The sequence below is a fragment of the Ranitomeya variabilis genome, chromosome 4, assembly GCF_051348905.1.
Source record: "Ranitomeya variabilis isolate aRanVar5 chromosome 4, aRanVar5.hap1, whole genome shotgun sequence".
Lineage (NCBI taxonomy): Eukaryota > Metazoa > Chordata > Amphibia > Anura > Dendrobatidae > Ranitomeya > Ranitomeya variabilis.
In genome coordinates, this window is record NC_135235.1 from 271,706,915 (window position 1) to 271,720,099 (window position 13,185).

A 13,185-nucleotide genomic window follows, 5' to 3' on the forward strand; every position below is an offset into this window, starting at 1 on the left:
CTATGTACAGTTTCAGGTTTCCGAGGTTTAGTTGAACGGCTTCCAGGGTTGCACCTGGCACTTAACCCTTCCTGGCCTGGGAAGAGTGAGGTCCAGGGTTACACCCAGTGCTGGACAAACGCCGTTAATCCATCTTGCATGTACTGTTAAATCGGGCGCAGCGATGGAGGTCTGCGCAGCTTGAGTAGGGGCATTTGCTGCAGCAGAGGTAGCGGCTGCTGCAAGATCAGTCACTGGAATGGAGTCAGCAGTTGCAGCACTAGCAGTCACTGGAGTGGTGTCGGTTGTCAGGGCAGGGTCGTCCTTCATACCTGCTTCAGATGCGGTCCCTCCGGTGCCGATCTGCTCCGTCTCCGCTGGGGTCTGGAACGCTGGTTGCGGGGCCTTGTGCTGCGACGTTGTCATCTCTGCTCGCAGCATACCCCTTTCCGGCAGGGCCTTGCTTTCCAGCTTCGGAGCGCTGGGACTTCTTTCCTGCTCCGGATCAGATGAGGCTGCCGACAGATGTCTGGTGAGGCTCCTGATGATGGCCTTCTTCCACCCGGCCTCAGTGCTCAGCTGCGTCGCCGGGGTCGGTCGCTGAGCTCGTCCACTCCGGCCTGCAGGAATTCAGCATCAGCAGTGGAGGCCTGGTTGCGGTGCCCCTCCGGGTGGCTGGGGGAGTCCTCTGCTCCGACCCCATGCTCCGGCTCCGGGCGGCTCGCCATGGCGTCCTCCATGTCGCTCGCTCCTTCTTCCTGGTCCTTTTCCTGCTCTCTCCTTCGTGGGCGGTTTCGTTTTCTCTGTCTCTGCCCACCATTGAGGATCAGGAGGCGGATCTCGGCTGCTGACGGACACGTCCTTAAGGGGCCGAGATATTTAGACTGGGCGGCCATTGCCTTTCGCGCTCTTCAGCTTGTTCACGCCCACTTCCACGCCCTTCTTCTTCTCCTGCGCTCTCCTTAGCGCTGTAATGGCGGCGGTTTTGGCGGGAACTTCTGGCGGCAAGTGGCAACACACAGTCCTTGTAATAAAGCACAGTCCAAGCACGATAACTCACAGTTCCAAGGCACACATGACCTGATTCTTCAGGCTTAAGTAGATCCTGTTCGTGACGCCAAGTTGTAGCGCCCCCACTGCCGCAGGGCCGAGGGGTACCCGGTACCGGGCCTCTGAGTCTCTGCTCTGGGGTTGTCACAGTGGCTAGGCCCGGTCCGTGACCCTGCTGAGGGGCGCACAGTAATAGATGGGGATGGTGGTGGTAGTGCGGTGTAGTAAATAACGAGGACACCAGGTTGCAGTCTCTTTACCTCTTTACTGAAGGTCTCTGGGTCCTCAGTCCGGAATAAGGTTCACCAGGCTGCGCAAGTCCGGCCGGTCCAATGGCACCTCCAGAGCTCTCTTTGCAGGTGGAAATCTGTGCCTTCCTGCTAGCGCTATGTGTTGTGGTCCTCCCCTGCTGTGCTTACGGGATAGTCCCCACAACTGTTGTGTCTGTTTCTCGTGTTCCCTCACAACTCGTTCGGATGATGTTCTTCTCCTCCGTCCCTCCCGGTGTTATGGTTGGGACGGCACCCGTGTGACGAGTAGGCTCGGAGCTCTTCCGGGACTCTAGAGTCGCCCCTCTCCTAGTGTGCCCCCCATGTCTTCATAGGTGATATATGTGAGACAGCCCGCCTATGACTGACTGTCCTGCCGTTGGTTTGAAGTATTGCTTGGAGCTAGATATAGAAATACTTCCTCGGCGTTCCGGCCGCCGGCTGTGCGCCTCAGTAGGATGTTGCCTCGGTCTTACAGCACGACTCCTACTGGTATTCCCCTTCTTGCTTTGATCTCGTTTCTCACTCAGCACAATATATCTCGCTTCTGATCCTTTCTTAGGGCACCGCCGCTATGCTGAGCAGGCACGGTCCCGTGACGTTCTCTCTGTTTGCCAGGCCTCTGTCAGGGTCCCAAACCTGACAGGGACCCTACCGAATCTTCCCCCACAACACCCTCTGCCACAAGGTGTTGCCTGGTTCCAACCCAGTCAGCTCTCTCACTAACTTCCTGCCTGACCCCCAGTTTACCCACACGGTGAGGAGTGGCCTAATAAATAGCACCCTTAGCTCCCCCTGGAGGCCCGACTGTGAAATGTATTGGTGTATGTGATACCTGGTCAGATGAACTCCTTCAGTGCCATCAGACGTACCATAGCCCCCCTTAGCGGCGGAGCCACATTACTGCAACGACCAGGACTCTGGGGCGCTGCATAACAGTGTGGTTTTTGTTAGCATGTGCTCAGGGTCGGCGGTAAGCCGTTAGAACTCCGGCACCTCCAGAGAGGAGTTTGTTTGTTTGGATTCAGTGCTGGCGTCTAACCATTAAAATTCTGACACCTCCGGATTGACAAAGAAATGGTACAATTACAATGATGTAGATGTGCTGGAATGGCCACCACAGTCCCCAGACAAAATACTAACAAAATAATAAAAATTACTATTTAGATTTTTAGGAGCAAAACAGTAACAATGCAGACATGACAAGAATCTGCATAACTAATCATATGCTTCATAGTTGCAAGTCAAATATATGTGTGAGATTGCTAACATGATTGTCTATAAAATGATGGTAGTGTCAAGTTGGAAGCTGTAGTGGATGGTGAGATATGGAACTTGAAAGTCAAAAGTTCAATCAAAACATTGATACCTTTTTGCTCCTTGGTGTTTTGGCATTTATAAAAGGACTAGATGCTTATCTCATTACAAATGATATCAAGATAGAATTAAATATTGTACAATTGATTGAGGCTGAACTTTTTTTGGAATTGTGGCCTTTTTTAAACATATACAAAAATAGGAATCTGATTCCATATTTGAAGTAAACTATGCTACATTACTTTTACAGTACTGTAAAAAGAAAAGCGAAATAACATTTGAGGCATGTGCATATAGTCTTTATCAGGCGGATTTTGACCAGAACCTGCCTGAAAAAGTGCAAAAAATGCTACAAAGAAAGAATATAGTGCACAACAGTGTCAAAACGAATTGCTGTGCATATGTTCCATTATTTTGTAACTTCTTTCAACCACTTCAGACTTCGAAAGCCGCAAAGTGGCTAAAAGAAATGGCGGCACCATTCTTCTAGCAGCTTCCACTTGAAAGAAACCACTTTTTATATATACAGTATATATTAAAAAGCCGCTGTTGGTGAAGCCTCTGCAAAAGATGTCGCAAAAGACACTTCTGGAAAAACACTGCCGAAGTTGTCATAATGTAACATGATATCACATATTATCTGTTTAGTTTTTATATACTGTATGTTAATAATATAATTTATAGTTGTGAAATAACCCGATGATGTGGGTAAGTACTCTCGTATGTAAGGGCAGGCACGTACTGCTCTCTACAAGATATATCATATTGCACAAGTCTTGTCTAGATCAAGAACACCGAGAAATAAACTTGTTAAATAACACATAATTTGAACATGGTAACATCATAATTGTACGATAATGTTGGCAGGAACAAATATTGCCTAAAGTCCAATCCAAACAGTACAGGATCCAACAGGAGTATTTGCGTGTATTATTCTCCAGGGGAAAAGAATAAACAGCTGCACTTATGAACACATTTAATTTAATAGATGATATTGGATATGTATATTTTACATAAAATACAACAAAATGGCTGAAAAAAAAGATATAGGGTGTGATGAAAAATAGCAACCAATGAGTAGAAATTTGAGTTTGCAAGGTTCACATTGCATTGGAGCCGCCGTCAAAAGTTTAGTAATTTTCACAGGTAAAAAAGTGCAATATGCTCATTAACCCCTTCACGCTCCAACTACTGTCATGATCTCTGCAAGCAGAGATCATAGCAAGCCTATAGAAGGACAAGCTCTCGGAAGATGGAACTATACTGACCATGAACTAAGCCTGCCGCGCAACTAGAAATAGCCAGGTAGCATTTCCTATTTATCGCTAGATGCCCAGCTCTGGCCTAAGACCTAAATAGCTAGCAGAGGGAAATATAAGACCTGGCTCACCTCTAGAGAAATATTCCAAAGAAGACAGTAGCCCCCCACATATAATGACGGTGAGTTCAGATGAAACAACAAACGCAGCAGGAAAATAGTCTTAGCAAATTTGAGGTCCGCTTACTAGATAGCAGAAGACAGATAGTATACTTTCATGGTCAGCAGAAAAACACTAACAAAACACCATCCAGAGATTACCTTAAACTCTGGCATTAACTCATAACGCCAGAGTAGCAATCCCTGATCAACGAGAGCTTTCCAGACACAGTAACAAAACTTCAGCTGTGAACTGGAACAAATAGGCAAAACGAAACATGGACAAAAGTCCAACTTATCTAGTAGTTGTCTAGAAGCAGGAACAAGCACTGAGAGGCATCAGATAACATTGTTGACCGGCAAGAAACCACCAGAGAAATGAGCTTAAATAGCGACACCCACTACTGATGGAACCAGGTGAAACAGGAAAGAGGATGACAAGTCCAATTCCACAAACGGCCACCGGGGGAGCCCAGAATCCAAATTCACAACAGTACCCCCCCCTCAAGGAGGGGGCACCGAACCCTCACCAGATCCACCAGGGCGACCAGGATGAGCCCTATGGAAGGCACGAACAAGATCAGAAGCATGAACATCAGATGCATTGACCCAAGAATTATCCTCCTGGCCGTAACCCTTCCAGTTGACCAGATACTGGAGTCTCCGTCTGGAAACACGAGAGTCCAAAATTTTCTCCACAACGTACTCCAACTCACCCTCAACCAACACCGGAGCAGGAGGCTCAACTGAAGGTACAACAGGTACCTCATACCTGCGCAATAACGACCGATGAAAAACGTTATGAATGGAAAAGGACGCAGGGAGGTCCAAACGGAAAGAAACAGGATTAAGAATCTCCAATATTTTATAAGGGCCGATGAACCGAGGTTTAAACTTAGGAGAAGAGACCCTCATAGGGACAAAACGAGAAGACAACCACACCAAATCTCCAACACAAAGCCGAGAACCAACACGACGATGACGGTTGGCAAAACGCTGAGTCTTCTCCTGGGACAACTTCAAATTGTCCATAACCTGCCCCCAGATGTGATGCAATCTCTCCACCACCGCATCCACTCCAGGACAATCCGAGGATTCCACCTGACCGGAGGAAAATCGAGGGTGAAACCCCGAATTACAGAAAAACGGGGACACCAAGGTGGAAGAGCTGGCCCGATTATTGAGGGCGAACTCTGCCAATGGCAAAAAAGCAACCCAATCATCCTGGTCAGCAGAGACAAAACACCTCAGATATGTCTCCAGGGTCTGATTAGTCCGCTCGGTCTGGCCATTAGTCTGAGGGAGAAAAGCAGATGAAAAAGACAAATCTATGCCCATCCTAGCACAGAATGCCCGCCAAAATCTAGACACAAATTGGGTACCTCTGTCAGAAACAATATTCTCAGGAATACCGTGCAATCGGACAACATTCTGAAAAAACAGAGGAACCAACTCAGAAGAAGAAGGCAACTTGGGCAGAGGAACCAAATGGACCATTTTAGAGAAACGGTCACAGACCACCCAGATGACAGACATCTTCTGGGAAACAGGCAGATCTGAAATAAAATCCATCGAGATGTGTGTCCAAGGCCTCTTAGGAATAGGCAAGGGCAACAGCAGTCCGCTAGCCCGAGAACTACAAGACTTGGCCCGAGCACAAACGTCACATGACTGCACAAAGACTCGCACATCTCGTGACAGGGAAGGCCACCAGAAGGATCTTGCCACCAAATCCCTGGTACCAAAAATTCCGGGATGACCTGCCAATGCAGAAGAATGTACCTCAGAGATAACTCTGCTGGTCCAATCATCCGGAACAAACAGTCTATCAGGCGGACAACGATCCGGTCTATCCGCCTGAAACTCTTGCAAGGACCGCCGCAGATCAGGAGAAACGGCCGACAAAATTACTCCCTCCCTAAGGATACCTGTGGGTTCAGAATTACCAGGAGAGTCCGGGTCAAAACTCCTAGAAAGGGCATCTGCCTTAACATTCTTAGAACCCGGTAGGTATGACACCACAAAATTAAAGCGAGAAAAAAATAAAGACCAGCGCGCCTGTCTAGGATTCAGGCGTCTGGCAGTCTCAAGATAAATCAAATTTTTGTGGTCAGTCAATACCACCACCTGATGCCTAGCCCCCTCGAGCCAATGGCGCCACTCCTCAAACGCCCACTTCATGGCCAAAAGCTCCCGATTCCCAACATCATAATTCCGCTCTGCGGGCGAAAATTTGCGAGAAAAGAAGGCACAAGGCCTAATGACGGAGCAGTCGGAACCTTTCTGCGACAACACTGCCCCAGCTCCGATCTCCGAAGCGTCAACCTCAACCTGAAAAGGCAGATTCACATCAGGCTGACGCAACACAGGGGCAGAGGCAAAACGGCGCTTAAGCTCCTGAAAGGCCTCTACAGCATGAGAGGACCAATTAGCAACATCAGCGCCTTGTCTGGTCAAATCAGTCAGTGGTTTAACGACATCCGAAAAACCAGCAATAAATCGGCGGTAAAAGTTGGCAAAGCCCAAAAATCTCTGAAGACCCTTAAGAGAGGAGGGCTGAGTCCAGTCACAAATAGCTTGCACCTTGACGGGATCCATCTCAATGGAAGAGGGAGAAAAAATATACCCCAAAAAGGAAATTTTCTGGACCCCAAAAACGCACTTAGACCCCTTCACACATAAAGAATTAGACCGCAGAACCTGAAAAACTCTCCTGACCTGCTGGACATGAGAGTCCCAGTCATCAGAAAAAATCAGAATATCATCCAGATATATTATCATAAATTTATCCAGAAAATCGCGGAAAATATCATGCATAAAAGACTGGAAAACTGAAGGGGCATTAGAAAGACCAAAAGGCATGACCAAATACTCAAAGTGGCCCTCGGGCGTATTAAATGCGGTCTTCCACTCATCCCCCTGCCTGATCCGCACCAAATTATACGCCCCACGAAGATCAATTTTAGAGAACCACTTAGCACCCTCTATACGAGCAAACAAATCAGTAAGCAATGGCAATGGGTATTGATACTTAACAGTGATCTTATTCAAAAGCCGATAATCAATACATGGTCTCAAAGAGCCGTCTTTTTTTGAGACAAAGAAAAACCCAGCTCCCAAGGGAGAAGAAGATGGACGAATATGTCCCTTTTCCAAAGACTCCTTTATATATTCCCGCATAGCAGCATGTTCCGGCACAGACAGATTAAACAAACGACCCTTTGGATATTTACAACCCGGTATCAAATCTATGGCACAATCGCACTCACGGTGCGGAGGTAACGACCCAAGCTTGGGTTCGTCAAAGACGTCTTGATAATCAGAGAGGAACTCAGGGACTTCAGAGGGAATGGACGACGAAATAGAAACCAAAGGTAAGTCCCCATGAATACCCTTACATCCCCAGCTCAACACAGACATTGCTCTCCAGTCCAAGACTGGGTTGTGAGACTGCAACCATGGCAATCCCAGTACCAAATCGTCATGTAAATTATACAGCACCAGGAAACGAATAATCTCCTGGTGATCCGGATTGATACGCATGGTTACTTGTGTCCAGTATTGTGGTTTATTATTAGCCAATGGGGTGGAGTCAATCCCCTTCAGAGGAATAAGAGTCTCCAAAGGCTCTAAATCAAAACCACAACGATTGGCAAAGGACCAATCCATAAGACTCAGAGCGGCGCCAGAGTCAACATAGGCGTCCGTGGCAATGGATGACAAAGAGCAAATCAGGGTTACAGACAAAATAAACTTAGACTGAATGGTGCCAATGGAAACAGACTTATCAAGCTTCTTTGTACGCCTAGAGCATGCTGATATAACATGAGTAGAATCCCCACAATAGAAACACAATCCATTCTTCCGTCTAAAATTCTGTCGCTCGCTCCTGGACAGAATTCTATCACACTGCATACTTTCTGGCGTCTTTTCCATAGACACCGCCAGATGGTGCACCGGTTTGCGCTCCCGCAGACGCCTATCAATCTGAATAGCCATTGTCATGGACTCATTCAGACCTGCAGGCACAGGGAACCCCACCATAACATCCTTAACGGCATCAGAGAGACCCTCTCTGAAAGTTGCCGCCAAGGCGCACTCATTCCACTGAGTAAGCACAGACCATTTACGGAATTTTTGGCAGAAAACTTCAGCTTCGTCTTGCCCCTGAGATAGTGCCATCAAAGTTTTTTCTGCCTGAAGTTCCAAATGAGGTTCCTCATAAAGCAAGCCCAAGGCCAGAAAAAACGCATCCACATCGCGTAACGCAGGATCCCCTGCTGGCAATGAGAAGGCCCAATCTTGAGGGTCACCCCTGAGCAAGGAAATCACAATCCTAACCTGCTGAGCAGGGTCTCCAGCTGAACGAGACTTCAGGGACAAATAAAGCTTACAATTATTTCGGAAATTCTGGAAGCTAGCTCTATTCCCTGTAAAGAACTCCGGCAAAGGAATTCTCGGCTCAGATACCGGAGCATGTACCACAAAATCTTGTAAATTTTGTACTTTCGTGATGAGATTATTCAAACCCGCAGTTACACTCTGGAGATCCATTATTGTCAGGTGCACACAGAGCCATACAGAGATTAGGAGGAGAGAGAGAAAAAAGACTGCAGCAAGGCAGACTGGAGGGAAAAAAAAAAAAAAAAAAAAAAAAAAATTCCAGCAGACTTCTTATAACTCTCCTTTCTCAACCTGGGTCTTTAACACTTTATTGGCCGGTCAAACTGTCATGATCTCTGCAAGCAGAGATCATAGCAAGCCTATAGAAGGACAAGCTCTCGGAAGATGGAACTATACTGACCATGAACTAAGCCTGCCGCGCAACTAGAAATAGCCAGGTAGCATTTCCTATTTATCGCTAGATGCCCAGCTCTGGCCTAAGACCTAAATAGCTAGCAGAGGGAAATATAAGACCTGGCTCACCTCTAGAGAAATATTCCAAAGAAGACAGTAGCCCCCCACATATAATGACGGTGAGTTCAGATGAAACAACAAACGCAGCAGGAAAATAGTCTTAGCAAATTTGAGGTCCGCTTACTAGATAGCAGAAGACAGATAGTATACTTTCATGGTCAGCAGAAAAACACTAACAAAACACCATCCAGAGATTACCTTAAACTCTGGCATTAACTCATAACGCCAGAGTAGCAATCCCTGATCAACGAGAGCTTTCCAGACACAGTAACAAAACTTCAGCTGTGAACTGGAACAAATAGGCAAAACGAAACATGGACAAAAGTCCAACTTATCTAGTAGTTGTCTAGAAGCAGGAACAAGCACTGAGAGGCATCAGATAACATTGTTGACCGGCAAGAAACCACCAGAGAAATGAGCTTAAATAGCGACACCCACTACTGATGGAACCAGGTGAAACAGGAAAGAGGATGACAAGTCCAATTCCACAAACGGCCACCGGGGGAGCCCAGAATCCAAATTCACAACAAACTACCGTATATACTCGAGTATAAGCCGACCCGAGTATAAGCCGACCCCCCTAATTTTGCCACAAAAAACTGGGAAAACTTATTGACTCGAGTATAAGCCTAGGGTGGAAAATGCAGCAGCTAACGGTGAATTTCAAAAATAAAAATAGATGCTCCATACTGTTCATTATGGCCCCATAGCTGTGCCATATAGTGCTCTGCACCATTATTGCCCCATAGCTGTGCCATATAGTGCTCTGCACCGTTCATTATTGCCCCATAGCTGTGCCATATAGTGCTCTGCACCATTATTGCCCCATAGCTGTGCCATACAGTGCTCTGCACCATTATTGCCCCATAGCTGTGCCATATAGTGCTCTGCACCGTCCATTATTGCCCCATAGCTGTGCCATACAGTGCTCTGCACCATTATTGCCCCATAGCTGTGTCATATAGTGCTCTGCACCATTATTGCCCCATAGCTGTGCCATACAGTGCTCTGCACCATTACTGCCCCATAGCTGTGCCATATAGTGCTCTGCACCATTATTCCCCCATAGCTGTGCCATAGTGCTCTGCACCATTATTGCCCCATAGCTGTGCCATACAGTGCTCTGCACCGTCCATTATTGCCCCATAGCTGTGCCATATAGTGCTCTGCACCATTATTGCCCCATAGCTGTGTCATATAGTGCTCTGCACCATTATTGCCCCATAGCTGTGCCATACAGTGCTCTGCACCATTACTGCCCCATAGCTGTGCCATATAGTGCTCTGCACCATTATTGCCCCATAGCTGTGCCATAGTGCTCTGCACCATTATTGCCCCATAGCTGTGCCATACAGTGCTCTGCACCGTCCATTATTGCCCCATAGCTGTGCCATATAGTGCTCTGCACTGTTCATTATTGCCCCATAGCTGTGCCATATAGTGCTCTGCACCATTATTGCCCCATAGCTGTGCCATATAGTGCTCTGCACCATTATTGCCCCATAGCTCTGCCATATAGTGCTCTGCACCATTATTGCCCCATAGCTGTGCCATATAGTGCTCTGCACCATTACTGCCCCATAGCTGTGCCATATAGTGCTCTGCACCATTACTGCCCCATAGCTGTGCCATATAGTGCTCTGCACCATTACTGCCCCATAGCTGTGCCATATAGTGCTCTGCACCGTCCATTATTGCCCCATAGCTGTGCTGCTGCTGCTGCTGCAATAAAAATAATAAAACACATACTCACCTCTCTTGCAGCTCCTCGGCGCCATCTTCCCGGCGTCTCCCTGCACTGACTGATCAGGCAGAGGGCGGCGCGCACACTATATGCGTCATCGCGCCCTCTGACCTGCACAGTCAGTGCGGAGAGAGAGAGACGCCGGGAAGATGGAGACAGCGCCCGGCGTGTGGAACAGGAACGAGGACAGGTGAATATGTCATACTTACCTGCTCCCGGCATCCCGCTCCTTCCCCCTGCCTGTCTTCGGTGCCGCAGCCTCTTCCTCTGTCAGCGGTCACCGGCACCGCTTCATTAGAGAAATGACTAGGCGGCTCCGCCCCTATGGGAGGTGGAGCAGCCTATTCATTTCTCTAATGAGCGGTCCCACGTGACCGCTCAGGGGAAGAGGCTGCTGCACCCGGAGACCGTGGGACGGGCAGGGGGAGTGACAGGATCGCCGGGACTAGGTAAGTATGCCTCAGCGCCCTCTCCCCCTCACCCGCCGACCCCACCGCCGACCGTGACTCGAGTATAAGCCGAGGGGGCACTTTCAGCCCAAAAATTTGGGCTGAAAATCTCGGCTTATACTCGAGTATATACGGTATTTGCCATTTATTCATTTTCATTTTTTCTTCCCCTTCTTCCTAAAGCCCTAACTCTTTTTCTTTTATTTTTCCATCCACATAGCTGTATAAGGGCTTGTTTTACTTTTGAATGATGCCATCCAATGTATCATGTGATGCACTGGAAAGGGGGAAAAAGTCCAAGTGAGTTGAAATTGCAAAAAAGTGCAATATCACAACTGTGTTTTTTATTTACTATGTTCAATATACAGTAAAACTGATTTATGATTCTCCAAGTCAGTACGAGTATGCAGATACCAAACATGTATAGTTTTTTTTCTTTAAGTGGTGAAAAAGAAATCAGAACTTTTCAAAAACAATTTTCGCTTATGTCGTCATTTTCCGAGACCCATAATGCTATAACTTTTTTGATATAGGGATGTGTGAGGTCTTATTTTTTGCACCCTGAGTTGATGTTTTTACTGATTCCATTTTGGTGTAGATACAATGTTTTCATCACCTTCTTATTGCAATGTTGCAGTAATTCTGACTTTCTTGATTTTTTTTCTCTCATTGCTCCATTTATCGATCCAATTATAATTTATTTTATACTTTGCTAGATTGGACATTTAAGAACCCAGTGATACCAAATATGTGATATTTTTTATTTATTTCAGGCCGTGTTGAAAGCCAAAAGGGGATTTACAAAATACTAATAAAATAATAAAAATTATAATTTATATTTTTAGGAGTAAAACAGTAACAATGCAGCGACATGACAAAAATCTGGATAACTAATCATATGATAAATATGATGCTTTAATGGCAATTTATTGCAATGTTGTGGTTGCCAAAAAAAAAAACTAATTCCAGACATTAGATTTTTCCTCTCGTTACATAGATTACCAATGATATCAATTTATTTTATATTTTGATAGATTGCACTTTTTTGAATGCCGCGATAAAAAATACACATATTTGGTATTTTAACACTAAGGCTATGTTCACACGTTGCGGTTTTTGCTGTGGATCCGCAGCGGTTTTGACGCTGCGGATCCGCAGCAGTTTTCCATGCAGTGTACAGTGCAATGTTAACCTATGGAAAACAAAAACTGCAGTGCACATGCTGCGGACAATAACATGCGGAAACGCAGCGGTTTATTTTCCGCAGCATGTCAATTCTTTGTGCGGAATCCGCAGCGGTTTTACACCTGCCCCATTATAGAAACCCGCAGGTGTCTAAAACCGCAGTGGAAACCGCAAAAAAAACCGTGATAAAATCCGCAGTACTTTTGGCACTGCGGATTTAACAAATCCGCTGCGGAAAATTCCGCAGCAGAATACGCAACGTGTGAACATAGCCTAATAATAATAATCTTTATTTTTATATAGCGCTAGCATATTCCGCAGCGCTTTACAGTTTGCACACATTATCATCGCTGTCCCCAATGGGGCTCACAATCTAAATAGGGTTCTTCTGATGAACAGGTTGGTCCAACTTCGAAACGTGTAGAGAATAAACCGCATGGTCAACCATTAAATACAACAACGAAGTTGTCCCTAATATTTAAACAGGAACACATATTTGAAGTGACCAAAGGGTTCAATTTTAAAAGTTAATATTTATTAGTTATTAGATAAGAACACTTTAAAATTTCAGGAATGGATACTGGAATAAAGGCATAAATGCTAACAAAAATACAAAGTAGCAGCAAGGTAGAAGATAAAGATTTTTTTACACCAATTTCAAGATTTCAGTAACATGATTATGGAGTAATTTGAAAATCCAACAATTAAAGTTAAAGTGCTAGTGCCTCTCAGACTCAAAACAAAAATTACACTGGTCAGCGCAATTTTTCTGGCAAAAGGTTTTAAAACATATTTTTAGGCAACTTTGGCTGCTGATTACGAATATGAACTCCGTTTTTGGCTATCACATCAGGATTT

The 13,185-nt window shown here is 46.0% G+C and overlaps 1 protein-coding gene across 3 annotated transcripts in view; it reads left to right on the forward strand.

The window, feature by feature from the left end:
- LOC143764412 (nicotinamide N-methyltransferase-like) overlaps positions 1-13,185 on the forward strand; it is a 146,513-nt gene that overhangs the window by 72,699 nt on the left and 60,629 nt on the right. The window lies entirely within an intron of this gene.